This window comes from Oncorhynchus nerka, linkage group LG22 (assembly GCF_034236695.1).
Source record: "Oncorhynchus nerka isolate Pitt River linkage group LG22, Oner_Uvic_2.0, whole genome shotgun sequence".
NCBI classification, from domain to species: domain Eukaryota; kingdom Metazoa; phylum Chordata; class Actinopteri; order Salmoniformes; family Salmonidae; genus Oncorhynchus; species Oncorhynchus nerka.
Window position 1 is genome coordinate 84822680 of NC_088417.1, and position 18824 is coordinate 84841503.

Sequence of the window (18824 nt, forward strand, 5' to 3'; positions counted from 1 at the left end):
TGGAAAAATGGCTGGGTTTTTCTGTGAGTTGGTGGTGACCTAACATAATCGTTTGTGGAGCTTTCGCTGTAAAGCATTTTTGAAATCAGACACTGTGGCTGGATTAACGAGAATTGTATCTTTAAAATGGTGCCTAATTCTTGTATGTTTGAGAAATTTGATTTATGAGATTTCTGTTGATTTGTATTTGCTAGCGGAACCCCAGTCCTAGACAGGATATCCAATGATTAATTTAAGATTGACTTCGAGTGTCCCTGTGTAAGAATTTCCACATTCCATGTCTCAATTTTCTCAAAGGCTTAAAAATCCTTATTTAACCTGCCTCCTCCCCTTCATCTACACTGATTGAAGTGGATTTAACAGGTGACATTAATAAAGGATTATAGCTTTCACCTGGATTCACCTGGTCAGTCTGTCATGGAAAGAGCAGGTGTTCCTAATGTTTGGTACAGTTGACTATACACTGAACAAAAATATAAAACGTAACATGCAACAATTTGAAACATTTCACTGAGTTACAGTTGAGATTAGGAGATCAATCAATTGAAATTAATTCATTAGTCCCTAGTCTATGGATTTCACATGACTGGCAATACAGATAATGCATCTGTTGGTGACAGATACCTTTAACAAAAGGGGTAAATGTGGATCAGAAAACCAGTCTGTATCTGGTGTGACCACCATTTGCCTCATGCAGCGACACATCTCCTTCCCATAGTGTTAATCAGGCTGTTGATTGTGGCCTGTGGAATATTGTCCGACTCCTCTTCTTTTTTTGTTTTCTTTTTTTGTTGTTGAATTTTACCCCTTTTTTCTCCCCAATTTCGTGGTATCCAATTGTTGTAGTAGCTACTATCTTGTCTCATCGCTACAACTCCCGTATGGGCTCGGGAGAGACGAAGGTTGGAAGTCATGCGTCCTCCGATACACAACCCAACCAGCTGTACTGCTACTTAACACAGCGCTCATCCAACCCGGAAGCCAGCCGCACCAATGTGTCGGAGGGTACACCGTGCACCTGGCAACCTTGGTTAGCGCGCACTGCGCCCAGCCCGCCACAGGAGTCGCTGGTGTGCGATGAGACAAGGACATCCCTACCGACCAAGCCCTCCCTAACCCGGACGACGCTAGGCCAATTGTGCGTCGCCCCACGGACCTCCCGGTCGCGGCCGGTTACGACAGAGCCTGGGCGCGAACTCAGCGCCCTTAACCACTGCGCGACCCGGGAGGCCGTCCGACTCCTCTTCAATGGCTGTGTGAAGTTGCTGAATATGCATAGCATCCCAAACATGCTCAATGGGTGACGTCTGGTGAGTATGCAAGCAATGGGAGAACTGGGACTTTTTCAACTTCCAGGAATTGTGTACAGATCCTTGCGACATGGGCCATGTATTATCCTGCTGAAACATGAGGTGTTGGGGGTGGATGAATGGCACAACAATGGGCCTCAGGATCTCGTCACGATATCTCTGTGCATTCAAATTGCCATCAATAAAATGCAATTGTGTTCATTTTCCGTGTTTTGCAGGTACTATTTAATGAAGCCTCCAGTGCTAACATAATTGCAAACAGGTTTTCTAATGATCAGTTAGCCTTTTAAAATGATAAACTTGGATTAGCTAACACAACGTGTTATTGGAACACAGGAGTGATGGATGCTGATAATGGGCCACTGTAGGCCTATGTAAATATTCCATTAAAAAATCTTTCGTTTCCAGCTGGTCATTTACAACATTAACAATGTCTACACTGTATTTCTGATCAATTTGATGTTATTTTAATGGACAAAAAATGTGCTTTTCTTTCAAAAACAAGGGCATTTCTAAGTGATCCCAAACTTTTGAACGGTAGTGTAGTTCTGATCATTATGGTGAAATTAGATTGATGTAACAACCTGTTAGTCAGGTTACGTCATTGTATCTATATTGAAGTTTTACCCTAATTTCAGTGTTTACAATGCTGGAAACAGTACTGGTTGATGATTTTTTGCAAATCCAAATGTCTTTTCCACCTAGATTCCACTTCAGTGGGAGCTCTTAGACCAACATTTAATTTATCATTTTTACAATTTCACAGTTTTATTCCAACCTCATAATGTGGAAATGTATATAAAACACAGGAAAATCATGTCATGACTGCGTTGGGCCTTTAAAGGGTGAACGGTAAAATATCGAACTAATCTAATGAAGAATCATGGTTGGTTGAGCAATTTTATTTTGTCAGACAAATTGACTAACAAGTTCACTCTTTCCCAACCTGACTGTTGAATCCAGGGTGGTTCACAGTATGGTATTTTGATAAGCCTCAGGTAAACAAACAGTGTAATATTGATGCTCAGTGACTAGACGTTCTTGTTACACACGATGAAACACAGTAACACAGAGATGCACAGCATAACAAAATCATACACTGAAATGAGGCAGATAGATTTGAATTTCATACACATTTTATTTCACTGATAACTCTTCTTCTATATATTTGGAGAATACAAGACTCAGAGATTCAGGGTTATTGCCTTAAGGGCCTTACAACAGAACAAAAAGACAGAACAAAAAATCAGCACTACAGAGTGAACACTAATCCCTTGGGACCGTGTGTTTCTTCAGCGATACTACACAAATTCTCTCTCTTAACAGATCCAAGGTTAATGACAACGGGAGGCATATTGGTGCCACTGAGGTAAGGATAGTGTGTGTACACAGGGGCTCCCATAGTGTTGCGAAGACGGCTAAAAGGGTTATAACCATAGGGGTTATAGCTATAGGGGTTCAAGTTGTATGGCTTAATGGTGTATGGATTCAAGCCATATGGGTTAATGGGTTAAGACTGGATGGGTTCAGGCCGTATGGGTTGACGCCTAATGGGTTAAGACTGGATGGGTTCAGGCCATATGGGTTGATGCCTAATGGGTTAAGACTGGATGGGTTCAGGTCGTATGGGTTGATGCCTAATGGGTTAAGACTGGATGGGTTCAGGTCGTATGGGTTGATGCCTAATGGGTTAAGACTGGATGGGTTCAGGTCGTATGGGTTGATGCCTAATGGGTTAAGACTGGATGGGTTCAGGTCGTATGGGTTGATGCCTAATGGGTTAAGACTGGATGGGTTCAGGTCGTATGGGTTGATGCCTAATGGGTTAAGACTGGATGGGTTCAGGGTTGATGCCTAATGGGTTAAGACTGGATGGGTTCAGGTCGTGGGTTGATGCCTAATGGGTTAAGACTGGATGGGTTCAGGTCGTAGATGCCTGGGTTAAGACTGGATGGGTTCAGGTCGTATGGGTTGATGCCTAATGGGTTAAGACTGGATGGGTTCAGGTCGTATGGGTTGATGCCTAATGGGTTAAGACTGGATGGGTTCAGGTCGTATGGGTTGATGCCTAATGGGTTAAGACTGGATGGGTTCAGGTCGTATGGGTTGATGCCTAATGGGTTAAGACTGGATGGGTTCAGGCCGTATGGGTTGATGCCTAATGGGTTAAGACTGGATGGGTTCAGGTCGTATGGGTTGATGGCTGACGTTTTACAGGCTCCTAACCAACTGTCCTATTTTGTTCTTTTTTTTGCATTGTTTGTAACTTATTTTGTACATAATGTTGCTGCTACCGTCTCTTATGACCAAAAATAACTTCTAGGCATCAGAACAGCGATTACTCACCTCGAAGTGGAACAAGAATTCTCCTTTAACTAGAGTGACATGAAGGATATACTGCTTTCTCGGGAACGGGACCAAATCCCTGTAATTTGTGTGAAGAAAAGACAAAGGGAGCGAGGTCTGGCTGCCAACTGAGAATTCGTAGGCTAGTGAGTAAACTCCCACTGCTATCCTTTCTATTGGCCAACATGCAATCATTAGAAAATAAAATGTATGACCTACGATCAAGATTATACTACCAACAGGACATTAAAAACGGTAATATCTTATGTTTCACAGAGTGGTGGCTGAACAACGACACGGATAATATAGAGCTGGCAGGATTTTCCCTGCATCGGCAGGACAGAGAAGCTACTTCTGGTAAGACGAGGGGCAGGGGTGTGTCTCTATTTGTCAATAACAGCTGGTGCATGATGTCTAATATTAAAGAAGTCTCGAGGTATGGCTGGCCTAAGGTAGAGTACCTTAGATAAGCTGTAGACCACATTATCTACCAAGAGAGATCTCATCTATATTATTCGTAGCCGTCTATTTACCACCACAAAGGCCATAAATCAAATCAAAGTTTATTTGTCACATGCGCCAAATACAACAGGTGTACAGTGAAATGCTTACTTACAAGCCCCTAACCAACCGTGCTATTTAAGAGTAAAAAAATAGGTATTAGGTAAACAATAGATAAGTAAAGAAAAAAAATGACAGTGAAAATAACAGTAGCGAGGCTACGTATATACCGTTGAAGTCAGAAGTTTACATACACTTAGGTTGGAGTCATTAAAACTTGTTTTTCATCCACTCCACAAATGTCTTGTTAACAAACTATAGTTTTGGCAAGTCAGTTAGGAGATCTACTTTGTGCATGAAAGCAATTTTTCCAACAATTGTTTACAGACAGATTATTTCACTGCATCACAATTCCAGTGGGTTGGAAGTTTACATACAATAAGTTGACAGTACCTTTAAACAGCTTGGAAAATTCCAGAAAATTATGTCATGGCTTTAGACGCTTCTGATAGGCTAATTGACATAATATGAGTCAATTGGAGGTGTACCTGTGGATGTATTTCAAGGCCAACCTTCAAACTCAGTGAGTCTTTACTTGACATTATGGGCAAATCAAAAGAAATCCGCCAAGACCTCAGAAAAAAAAATGTAGACCTCCACAAGTATGGTTCATCCTTGGGAGCAATTTCCAAACGCCTGAAGGTACCATGTTGATCTGTACAAACAATAGTACACAAGTAGAAACACCTTGGGACCACGCAGCAGTCATACTGGTCAGGAAGGAGACGCATTCTGTCTTCTAGAGATGAACGTACTTTGATGCGAAAAGTGTCAAATCAATCCCAGAACAACAGCAAAGGACCTTGTGAAGATGCTTGAGGAAACGGGTACAAAAGTATCTATATTCACAGTAAAACGAGTCCTACATCGACATAACCTGAAAGGCCGCTCAGCAAGGAAGAAGCCACTACTCCAAAACCGCCATAAAAAAGCCAAACCACGGTTTGCAATTGAACATGGGGATAAAGATCATACTTTTTAGAGAAATGTCCTCAAAAATAGAACTGTTTGGCCATAATGACCATCGTTGTGTTTGGAGGAAAAAGGGGGAGGCTTGCAAGCTGAAGAACACCATCCCAACCGTGAAGCACCGGTGGCAGCATCATGTTGTGGGGGTGCTGTGCTGCAGGAGGGACTGGTGCACTTCACAAAATAGATGGCATCATGAGGGATGAAAATCATGTGGATATATTGAAGCAACATCTCAAGACATCAGTCAGGAAGTTAAAGCTTGGTCACAAATGGGTCTTCCAAATGGACAATGACCCAAGCATACTCCCAAAGTTGTGGCAAAATGGCTTAAGGACAACAAAGTTAAGGTATTGGAGTGGCCTTCACAAAGCCCTGACCTCAATCCTATAGAAAATGTGTGTTGCTTGCTTCAAAGCGTGCATAGAAGTGATTTAGATCGTCTGGTAGGCTCGTGTCACTGGGCAGTTCTTGGCTGCGCCTCCCTTTGTATTCTGTAATAGTTTTCAGGCCCTGCCATATCCAACGCGCGTCAGAGCCGGAATAGTGCAATTCAAATATTAGTCCTGTATTTGCACTTTGCCTGTTTGATGGTTCGTCTTAGCAGGATTTCTTATAAGCTTCTGGGTTAGAGTCCCGCTCCTTGAAAGCAGCAGCTCTACCCTTTAGGTCAGTGCGAATGTTGTCTGTAATCCATGGCTTCTGGTTGGGGTATGTACGCACAATCACTGTGGGGACGACATCCTCGATGCACTTATTGATGAAGCCAGTGACTGATGTGGTGTACTCAATGCCATCGGAAGAATCCCGGAACATATTCCAGTCTGTGCTTGCAAAACAGTCCTGTAAATTAGCAGGAAACATGCTCGAAACATCATGGATATTGTCATTATTACGTTGTATGCTGTCAACGTAGCACAGGCAGAGAAATATTCAAAGCACATATGTATTCGAAGCAAATCACAGACACTCACCCCAACATTGACAGGTTCTTCCACTCCACTTGTTTTGTGGTCCACAAACTGTACGGTGAGAGAAAGAAATCGGCTGTATCAGAGCTGATGTTCAGGTGATGTACCATTTTGATAAATGTGTTGTATCCTTTTAAATCAGGCAGTTACCGGGGCAGCAGACAGAAGCTCACAAGACACATCAGTAGAATAACACTCCTTATTGTAAGACTACCTGTTTGAATGATAATCAGAATCACATATGTCAGAATTACACTACCAGACAGAACTACCTCAAATCAAATGTTATTGGTCACATACATATGGTTAGCAGATGTTAATGCGAGTGTAGAGAAATGCTTGTGATTCTAGTTCAGATAGTGCAGTAATATATAACAATTCCACAGCAACTACCTAATACACACAAATCTAAAGGGATGGAATAAGAATATGTACATATAAATATATGGAACGGTGGCCGAGCGGCATAGGCAAGATGCAATAGATGGTATAAGATACAGTATATACGTATGAGATGAGTAATGTAAGATATGTAAACATTATTAAAGTGGCATAATTTAAAGTGACTAGAGACCTATTTATTATAGTGGCCAATGATTTGAGTCTGTATGTTGGCAGTAGCCTGTCTGAGTTAGTGATGGCTGTTTAACAGTCTGATGGCCTTGCGATAAAAATGGTTCTTCAGTCTCTCAGTCCCACCTTGATGCACCTGTTCTGACCTCGCCTTCTGGATGGTAGCGGGGTGAACAGACAGTGGCTCGGGGTTGTCCTATATGATCTTTTTGGCCTTCCTGTGACATTGAGTGCTGTAGGTGTCATGGAGGGCAGGTAGTTTGCCCCCGGTGATGCGTTGTGCAGACCGCACCACCCTCTGGAGAGCCTTGCGGTTGAGGGTGGTGCAGTTGCCGTACCAGGCGGTGATACAACCAGACAGGATGCTCTCAATTGTGCATTTGTAAAAGTTTGTCAGGTTTTAGGTGACAATCCACATTTCTTCAGCTTCCTGAGGTTGAATAGGTGCTGTTGTGCCTTCACCACCCTGTCTGTGTGGGTGGACCATTTCAGCTTGTCTGTGATGTGTACACCGAGCAACTTAAAACTTTCCATCTTCTCCACTACTGTCCCGTCGATGTGGATAGAGGGGTGCTCCCTCTGCTGTTTCCGGAAGTCCACGATCATCTCCTTTGCTTTGTTGACGTTGAGTGAGAGGTTGTTTTCCTGACATCACACTCTGAGTGCCCTCACCTCCTCCCTGTAGGCTGTCTCGTTGTTGTTGGTAATCAAGTCCACTACTGTTGTGTCACCTGCAAACTTGATGATTGAGTTGGAGGTGTGCATTGCCACGCAGTCATGGGTGAACAGGGAGTACAGGAGGAGGCTGAGCACGCAACCTTGTGGGGCCCCAGTGTTGAGGGTCAGCAAAGTGGAGATGTTGTTTCCTACCTTCACCAACTGAAAGTCCAGGACCCAATTGCAAAGGGTGGGGTTGAGATCCAGGGCCACAAGCTTAATGATGAGCGTGGAGGGTACTATGGTGTTGAATGCTGAGCTATAGTCAATGAACAGCATTCTTACATAGGTATTCCTCTTGTCCAGATGGGATAGGGTAGTGTGCAGTGTGATGGCGATTATATCGTCTGTGGACCTGTTGGGGCGGTATGTAAACTGAAGCAGGTCTAGGGTGGCAGGTAAGGTGGAAGTGATATGATCATTGGCTAGTCTCTCAAAGCACTTCATGATGACAGAAGTGAGTGCTACGGGGTGATAGTCATTTAGTTCAGTTATCTTTGCCTTCTTTGGTAGAGGAACAATGGTTGCCATCTTGAAGCATGTGGGGACAACAGACTGGGATAGGAAGCAATTTAATATGTCCGTAAACACACCAGCCAGCTGGTCTGCGCATGCTCTGAGGACGCGGCTAGGGATGCTGTCTGGGCCAGCAGCCTTGCGAGGGTTAATACATTTAAATGTCTTCAGTCTTCGGTAGCAGGCCGTGTCGGTCGCACTGTCTTATCCTCAATGCGGGCAAAGAAGGTGTTTAGTTTGTCAGGAAGCAAGACATCGGTGTCCGTGACGTGACAGGTTTTCTTTTTGTAGTGTCGGTGGCACTGTCTTATCCTCAATGCGGGCAAAGAAGGTGTTTAGTTTGTCAGGAAGCAAGACGTCGGTGTCCGTGACGTGACAGGTTTTCTTTTTGTAGTCCGTAATTGCCTGTTGACCATGCCACATACGTCTTGTGTCTGAGCCGTTGAATTGCGACTCCACTTTGTCCCTATACCGTAATTTAGTTTGATGGATTGCCTTGCGGAGGGAATAACTACACTGTTTATATTCAGCCATATTCCCAGTTATCTTTCGATGGTTAAATGCGGTGGTTCGCGCTTTCAGTTTTGCATGAATTCCGCAATATATCCACGGTTTCTGGTTAGGGTAGGTTTTAATAGTCACAGTGCAACATCTCCAATGCACTTCCTTATAAACTCACTCACAGAGTCAGCGTATAGATCGATATTATTCTCTAAGCCTGCCCGGAACATTTCCCAGTCAGCGTGCTCAAAACAATCTTGAAGCGTGGATTCCGATTGGTCAGACCAGTGTTGAATAGTTCTAGTCATGGGTACATTCTGTTTGAGTTTCTGCCTATAGGACGGCAGGATTGCGGAAGTTAGAGTAGTAGTGGTCCAGTGTATTGCCCGCGCGAGTGCTGCAATTGATACGTTGATAGAATTTAGGTAGCCTTGTTCTCAAATTTGCTTTGTTAAAATCCCCAGCTACAATAAATGCAGCCTCAGGATATATGGTTTCCAGTTTACATAGAATCCAGGGAAGTTCCTTGATGGCCGTCGTGGTATCTGCTTGAGGGGGGATATACACAGCTGTGACGATAACTGACGAGAATACTCTTGGGAGATAATATGGTCGGCATTTGATTGTAAAGAATTCTAGGTCATGTGAACAGAAAGAATTGAGTTCCTGTATGTTATGATAGTCATTAATCATGAAGCATACACCCCTGTCCTTCTTCCCAGAGAGATGTTTATTTCTGTCGGCACGACGCATGAAGAAACCCGGTGGCTGTACCGACAACATATCCCGAGTGAGCCATGTTTCCATGAAACAGAGAATGTTACAATCTCTGATTTCTCTCTGGAAGGCAACCCTTGCCCTAATTTCATTCACATTGTTGTCTAGAGACTGGACATTGGCGAGTAATATACTCGGAAGCTGTGATTGGTGCGCATGCCTTTGAAGTCTGACTTAAGGCCGCTCCGACTACCTCTTCCTCTTCGTTGTTTTGGGTCAGCCTCTGGGATTAGATTCAATGTCCTGGGTGGTGGTCCGAACAAAGAATCCGCTTCGGGAAAGTCGTGTTGCTGGTAGGTTGACGTCGCTCTTTTATCTAACAGTTCTTCACGGCTGTATGTAATAACACTTAAGATTTTCTGGGCTAACAAAGTAAGAAATAATACATTAAAAAAACAAAATACAGCATAGTTTCCTAAGGACTAGAAGCGAGGCAACCATCCCTGTTGGCGCCATCTGAGCCTTCAGAAGGTGTAATTTACACTGAATAAAGTGGTTTGTGCTGTTTGTGCCGTCATTCTGTTACCAAACATTGGACGCAGGTGCAGGCTGGTTTTGCAACACAGGATGATACTCCCAAGAATAGGAGATAATAGGACAGTTTCACACAATTTCACAAGGTTAGTCACATACTCAATTATGTGGACACATACAATTACAATGTTCAATTACACTCCTCCCTGTTGTTAATTCCTTAACATTAATTTAATCCGTTTTAAATACAGCAAGCTTCTCAGGGCATAATATCCTGTACTCCACAAATTCTACCATGTAAGTCTCATCCATTGTGAGACTGAGTTTAAAACCTTCAACCCTTCATACATCATATACAGTTCTAACTTCCAGTGTCTTCTCATGATTAGGCAGTTAACCCACTGTTCCTAGGCTGTCATTGAAAATAATAATTTGTTCTTAACTAGACATTGGCCTAGTTATAAAGGTAAAATAAAAATAAATCAATCAATCAAGAATAACAAATATAGCCAAGTGCATCTTTTCTCAGCAAAGTGTTTTCTCCCAGAGTGTGGCTCCTTAGGAGAGAACACCTGGCAACCACAGAGTCTGGTCGTTCAGCCAATATTCCACTCCTGCTGAGCCTGACCTTGTAAGAGCAAACCTCTGTCTACAACAGGCACATTTCTAAGTATGCAACAGGTCAAACTTGTATGATAAGTGTGAGATACTGTAGCCAGAAAGAGACACAGTATTTGTGATGTTTACACGTCTATCAAAAAGGAGATTGGAAACTCAAACGAAAAGAGGGGTAAGCATTATGATCCCCCGGTAAATAGGTGTAAGCAGTATGATCCCCCAGGTGAATAGGGGTAAGCAGTATAATCCCCCAGGTGAATAGGGGTAAGCAGTATAATCCCCCAGGTGAATAGGGGTAAGCAGTATAATCCCCCAGGTGAATAGGTGTAAGCAGTATGATCCCCCAGGTGAATAGGTGTAAGCAGTATGATCCCCCAGGTGAATAGGGGTAAGCAGTATAATCCCCCAGGTAAATAGGGTTTAAGCAGCATGATCCCCCAGAAAAATATGGGTAAGCAGTATGATCCCCCAGGTGAATAGGGGTAAGCAGTATAATCCCCCAGGTGAATAGGTGTAAGCAGTATAATCCCCCAGGTGAATAGGGGTAAGCATTATGATCCCCCAGGTGAATAGGTGTAAGCAGTATGATCCCCCAGGTGAATAGGTGTAAGCAGTATGATCCCCCAGGTGAATAGGTGTAAGCAGTATGATCCCCCAGGTGAATAGGTGTAAGCAGTATGATCCCCCAGGTGAATAGGTGTAAGCAGTATGATCCCCCAGGTGAATAGGGGTAAGCAGTATAATCCCCCAGGTGAATAGGGGTAAGCAGTATAATCCCCCAGGTGAATAGGGGTACGAAGTATAATCCCCCAGGTGAATAGGTGTAAGCAGTATAATCCCCCAGGTGAATAGGTGTAAGCAGTATGATCCCCCAGGTGAATAGGGGTAAGCAGTATAATCCCCCAGGTAAATAGGGTTTAAGCAGCATGATCCCCCAGGTGAATAGGGGTAAGCAGTATAATCCCCCAGGTAAATAGGGTTTAAGCAGCATGATCCCCCAGAAAAATATGGGTAAGCAGTATGATCCCCCAGGTGAATAGGGGTAAGCAGTATAATCCCCCAGGTGAATAGGTGTAAACAGTATAATCCCCCAGGTGAATAGGGGTAAGCATTATGATCCCCCAGGTGAATAGGGGTAAGCAGTATAATCCCCCAGGTGAATAGGGGTAAGCAGTATAATCCCCCAGGTGAATAGGTGTAAGCAGTATGATCCCCCAGGTGAATAGGTGTAAGCAGTATGATCCCCCAGGTGAATAGGGGTAAGCAGTATAATCCCCCAGGTGAATAGGGGTAAGCAGTATGATCCCCCAGGTGAATAGGGGTAAGCAGTATAATCCCCCAGGTGAATAGGGGTAAGCAGTATGATCCCCCAGGTGAATAGGGGTAAGCAGTATAATCCCCCAGGTGAATAGGGGTAAGCAGTATGATCCCCCAGGTGAATAGAGGTAAGCAGCATGATCCCCCAGGTGAATAGGGTTTAAGCAGCATGATCCCCCAGGTAAATAGGGTTTAAGCAGCATGATCCCCCAGGTGAATAGGGGTAAGCAGTATAATCCCCCAGGTAAATAGGGTTTAAGCAGCATGATCCCCCAGAAAAATATGGGTAAGCAGTATAATCCCCCAGGTAAATAGGGTTTAAGCAGCATGATCCCCCAGACAAATATGGGTAAGCAGCATGATACCCCAGGTAGATAGGGGTAAGCAGTATGATGCCCCAGGTAAAAAGGGGTAAGCAGTATGATTACAAATCCAATAATGTCATTCAGGTGATCCTACTGAGCATTTCCCAGCTGCTGTTGCAAAATTGTGAAATTCCTGTTGAAATGTTGGGCAATCGTCATTCACCTCGTTTTTACAGATGTGGCTATCTAACACTCCCAATTCTACCACACGGTCCCCAGAACCAGTGAATCTCACACACCAAGAGAAAGATTCAGGAACAACATGAATGACAGTATGAGGAACAATTAAACAATCGGCTTGACAGCCAGGAGTTCATCGTCTGCGGTTTAGTTCACACATTTTTGGAGTTGTGGTATTTGCACAGCTCTCAGTGATAGACATTGGCCTTGTAAACAGTGTCGTGTCTTTGGCTATGCCGGATTAAGTGGTATGACATGCTATTCTATAAAATAATTTCTCTGTAATTAATATTACCTGATTAAGCTAATCAGGTAGATAATTAACTAGAAAGTCGGGCACCACGAAATCATGTTTATAGAGCTGTTATCTTCCGAATAAACTCTTAAAGACCTAGTAATCTTTTACATCAATAGCAGTCATCATTAATCGTCACCTTATTTCAGTCTCATCTGAACATCGTAGAATTCTTCACGAACCCTGGCTAACAAGTTGAATCATCAATACAAACTTTGGTTTAATTATTTATTTACTAAATACCTAAATAATTACACAGAATTACATAAACACAGAATGGATATTATGTCATACAGAAAACGTCCCTGGTGGACAGAGCCAACATGACAGCTGGTTACACAAAGGAAAGGGGGTTGGGTTTGAGTGAAAGAGCGGGAAGACTGAGGAACAAAGGGAGAAGCTATGCTATCATAAATACAGTGTCTTATGCATTCTAAATTACCGCCCATTTGAAAAAGGAGAATGCAATATATCGGTAGGTTGGTCGTAGATGCTGGCCGTGTTGCCCAACAGAGATCTTCCTTGTCCTTTGAAGAGTGTCTCTGGTGGTGAACTGGATACTTGGTAGTATCGTGTAGTTTGTTAGAACAGATCCTTTGTCCATCCTTTCGTAGCCCACGTTTACAGCTGCGGTTGCTAACGCAACGGCTAGGAGGTATCACTTCTTTAGTGAATAAGAGTTCAAAGTTCATACAAAGTAGGGTCATGTGGGTGAGCTGGTGAATTGTCAAAATGTTCATTACCACTCAACCCTACAATCGCACTTCTGACACCAATCTGTCCTGTTGAACAGAGCAGCAGCAGACCCCATATGAAAAGTGTGATTTGCGCCATCACCTCAGATCTGATCGTCCTCAGGGTTGCCCACCTTCAGACAGTGGGATCCGTGGATCCAGTTGTCCCTTTCAGCGATCCTGACCGCAGTCGGAGGGGTCAGCAGCACTTGGTATGGTCTCCTCGACCGAGGTTGGTGCCAGTGCTTTCATCTCAGATCCTTAACCACGATCCAGGCGCCAAGGGAGATCTTATGCAGCTGTCCTCCCTTTGGCTTGGGCAGGGTAGCTCGGCACCTGTGTATAAATAGACTTCAGAGTTTTGTTTAGCTCTATCATATACTTTACCATCTGGTCTTCCCCACCGGTCAAGGTAAACTGGGCCTGCTTCACTGGCGCGTTGTCCATCTTCATCTGCCTTCCTGTAAGTACTTACCCTGGCAGGGAGAGAGTTCAATAAAATCCATCATCAAGTGACTGAAAGGCATCTCAGGTGTGAGGTGAGCTGAGATAGGCATGTGGGCAGGTCTTCCGACATTATACAATAAAACATTGTTTACAAAAAATGTCTCAAAAATTTGTAAACCCAAATGTATGTCAATATCTATTAACATACAGTTGAAGTCATACGTTTACATACACCTTAGCCAAATACATTTAAACTCAGTTTTTCACAATTCCTGACATTTAATCCTAGTAAAAATTCCCTGTTTTAGGTCAGCTAGGATCACCACTTTATTTTAAGAATGTGAAATGTCAGAATAATAGTAGAGATAATTATTTATTTCAGCTTTAATTTCTTTCATCGCATTCCCAGTGGGTCAGAAGTTTACATTCAATTAGTATTTGGTAGCATTGCCTTTAAATTGTTTAAGTTGGGACAAATGTAAAGGGGAGCCTTCCACAAGCTTCCCACAATAAATTGGATGAATTTTGGCCCATTCCTCCTGACAGAGCTGGTGTAACTGAGTCAGGTTTGTAGGCCTCCTTGCTCGCACACACTTTTTCAGATCTTCCCACAGATTTTCTATGAGATTGAGGTCAGAGCTTTGTGATGGCCACTCCAATACCTTGACTTTGTTGTCCTTAAGCCATTTTGCCACAACTTTGGGAGTATGCTTGGGGTTGTTGTCCATTTGGAAAACCCATTTGCGACCAAACTTTAACTTCCTGACTGATGTCTTGAGATGTTGCTTCAATATATCCACATCATTTTTATCCCTCATGATGCCATCTATTTTGTGAAGTGCACCAGGCCCTCCTGCAGCAAAGCACCCCCACAACATGATGCTGCCACCCCCGTGCTTCACGGTTGGGATGGTGTTCTTCGGCTTGCAAGCCTCCCCCTTTTTCCTCCAAACATAACGATGATCATTATGGCCAAACAGTTCTATTTTTGTTTCATCAGACCAGAGGACATTTCTCCAAAAAGTAAAATTTTTGTCCCCATGTGCAGTTACAAACCATGGTCTGGCTTTTTTATGGCGGTTTTGGAGCAGTGGCTTCTTCCTTGCTGAGCGGCCTTTCAGGGCAGCAGCGTAGCCTAGTGGTTAGAGCGTTGGACTAGTAACCGGAAGGTTACAAGTTCAAACCCCTGAGCTGACAAGGTACAAATCTGTCGTTCTACCCCTGAACACCCACTGTTCCTAGGCCGTCATTGAAAATAAGAATTTGTTCTTAACGGGTTAAAAAAATATATATATATATATAGGACTCTTTACTGTGGATATAGATACTTTTGTACCTTTTTCCTCCAGCATCTTCACAAGGTCCTTTGCTGGGATTGATTTGCACTTTTCGCACCAAAGTATGTTAATCTCTAGGAGACAGAACGCGTCTCCTTCCTGAGTGGTATGACGGCTGTGTGGTCCCAAGGTGTACTATTGTTTGTACAGATGAACGTTGTACCTTCAGGCGTTTGGAAATTGCTCCCAAGGATGAACCAGACTTTTTTTCCCTGAGGTCTTGGCTGATTTCTTTGGCTTTTTCCATGATTTCAAGCAAAGAGACACTGAGTTTGAAGGTAGGCCTTGAAATACATCCACAGGTACACCTCCAATTGACTCAAGTTATGTCAATTAGCCTATCAGAAGCTTCTAAAGCCATGACATCATTTCCTGGAATTTTCCAAGCTGTTTAAAGACACAGTCAACTTAGTGTATGTACACTTCTGACCCACTGGAATTGTGATACAGTGAATTACAAGTGAAATAATCTGTCTGTAAACAGTTGTTGGAAAAATGAATTGTGTCATGCACAAAGTAGATCTCCTAACCGACTTGCCAAAACTATATTTTGTTAACAAGAAATTTGTGTAGTGGTTGAAAAACACGTTTTAACCTAAGTGTATGTAAACTTCCGACTTCAACTGTATATACACATCCCCCCTTTTGACACATGGTCCAAACCATGTGACAATTTTGCAAGGTTGGGAAAAGCCACTTGAGGGAGTACAGGGAGGCCCGTTGGACCCTTCCAGACACCATCAAAGGGGTTACACATGCATGCTGGTTGTCAATATCTCTTTTCTGCTTGCTCAGCCCCTTGTTGTAGTAGAGAGACAGCATTAAAGGAAATAGGTTTGACAGGGGAAATGCATCAGTGTGTTTAGTATGAGCTGAACATTTACAAATAGCAAGTGTGGAAGGTAGGAGTACTGCCTCAAGCAGTTCTTTAAAGGCCACACATCTACAATGTCAGCACAGGTCAATACTGCCTCCATTGCAGCCGCCACATAGCGGAGGCAAGGGAGCAGTGCACGCGCAACAGTATGGAGCCATTTCCAGTAGAAACCAACATGTCTCATTTTACCACCCACAGTTTGTGTCAGTACTGATGACATAAATCCTTTATTTGCTGAAATGAACAAATGGAAAGGTTTGGAGTGATCAGGTAACCCCAAACAAGGTGACTACGAGAGTGCCTGTTTCAGCCGAATTAGCGCTTCTTCATCATCTTTAGTCCACTCAGTCTGATCCCCCTGGCCATGGGTTTCAAATTAATGAGATCAAAGAGAGGTTGGACAACTTCAGCGTAATCAATTAACCAAACTCTACAATAGCCAGCCATTCCTAGCAGTGACAACACCTGTTCTTTGTGGTTTGGTTTTGGAACTTGTAGAATAATTTTAACCCTGTCTGTAGCCAAGCTTCTGCCCCCTGGTGTGATAACGTGTCCCAAATATTTAACAGTCTGTTGAACATATTGCAATTTGTTTTTAGAGGCCTTGTGGCCGTTATCAGCTAGAATATTTAGCAGTGCAACAGTATCAATTTCACATGATTCTCTGTCAGGAGAGCAAAAGAAGGAAGTCATCAACATACTGAACAAGTGTATTCCATTTACGGGGGACAAATGACAGCAAGTTGGCACCCAATTCATCCGCAAAAATTGTTGGGCTTTTCAGCATAATCTTGTCTTTGAAAGAAAAACGCAAACCAAAACTGAGAATCTGGGTCCACAGGAATGCTAAAAAACGCATTAGCCAAATCAACAATTGTAAACCAATTTGAATCTGTCCGACAGAAGAAAGGATAGTGTCTGGGTTGGGCACAACTGGAGCCCTGGTGTACACTGCATCGTTAACAGCTCTAAGATCTTGTACCGTTCTGCATTCACTAGATTATTTTCTAACAGGTAAAATTGGTGTGTTGCAAGGTGATGGTGTACAGGTGAAAACAACCCCCCCTGTTCAGCAGAGGGTCAGTATTTTGCCAATTCCTGCATCCGCCTCCTTACACAAGGGGTACTGTGCATTGTGTGGCCGATATGTGCCTTTAGAAGAGACGGTTCAGGCGTTTCTCCTGTGAGGTGGAGGGGTAGGTAAGTCTGGATAAAGTCCACAGGTCATTTCGGTGACCAGTCGTTTGGGAGGCTTAGGGTCTCGGTAGGGGGCAGCCCAGAGGTGTCTGTATTTTACTCCGGAACTTTCTTCTTAGTGTTCATCAGATTCTCCACCGTCTGCCCCCACAGTTGTGGAGGTGGTAGCTGTTGTTGAGGTGGGGGAGCGTAGGGTGGTGAATGATGTTGATGTAGTTCTTCTTTATGTCTGTTCCTACTTGCTTTGCCTTTCTTTTCTTCCGCTTTCATCATTGCCTCTGCACCCTTCTCTGCACGTTTCCTCTCTCTCTCTCTCTGTCCTTGTCTCTGCTTCAACTTCCCACTTTCTAAAATGATCCCAGCATATATAATTGTTCTTGCCTTTCTCTATTTTCTCCAACTGTTCTCTGACTCATTTGAATTTAGCAACACTGAGGGTGAATCTCCATTTGTTAAGCGATGCCATTGTGACACGTCCTCGGCAACATTCAGACCCCATTTGCTTACCATCAACTTCAACAGCCCTGTGTAGCATATGGTGGCTGGAGAACACTTTTTCCTCAAGGATGATCCCATCTTGAGTATTTATCTCACTCACACACACAGACAAAATAGAGGAGTGATCAGTTCCTACAACCTAAACCATGTAATTACATAGTTTCTAAAACATTGCCTAACTTGTGGTTGAACCATGGGAGAACTAATCCAAATTGTTATCTTACCTAAAAAGTAAACACAGTTTTGCTATGATACTTAGTTTCAACTGTATGATAACAGCCTCCACTCTTCTGGGAAGGCTTTCCACTTGATGTTGGAACATTGTTGAGGGGATTTGCTTCCATTCAGCCACAAGAGCATTATTAAGGTTGGGCACTGATTTTGGGCGATTAGGCCTGGCACGTAGTTGGTGTTCCAATTCATACTAAAGATGTTCGATGGGGTTGATGTCAGGGCTCTGTGCAGGCCAGTCAAGTTCTTCCACACCAATCTCGACAAACCGTTTTTGTATGGAATTCGCTTTGTGCACGGGGGCATTGTCATGCTGGAACAGGAAAGGGCCTTCCCCAAACAGTTGCCATAAAGTTGGCAGCATGGAATTGTCTAGAATGTTATTGAATGTTGTAGTGTTAAGATTTAGAAGAAAAAGAAACGCACACCTATTCAGACGAGGTGCTGGCTAGCGGAATAGAAACTTGAAAATAAAAGAGAGCCGCACACTCTAGGAGCTCAGATGCAAAACAAAATGTAATACCAACGTTTCGACAGCCAAGCTGTCTTCATCAGGGTATAATCACAAACACTGCGGGATGACTCGTTTATATAGTGTCAAAAGACACAGGTGTCTGTAATCATGGCCAAGAGTGGCCTAATATCATTGGTTAATAATCAAATATTAAAATGTCATACAAAGAACAGCATACAAACAACAAATGGATAGCATACGATCATAGATTAATTTGACTACACAAGTTTACAAACAATTACAATGGCAAAGTCACAATAATCACAAGAATGGCTTCAGGTCAAAGTCTACGTTGAGACCGAAGGGCGCAAGGGTCTTTAAATTAAAGATCCAGGCAGCCTCTCGTTTTAACAATAAATTATCAAGGTCACCCCCTCTCCTAGGGAGGGTGACATGTTCGATGCCAATATAACGCAGAGACGAAATTGAATGGCCTGCCTCCAAGAAGTGGGCCGCAACTGGATAAGTAAAATTTTTACACCTAATGGTGCTACGATGC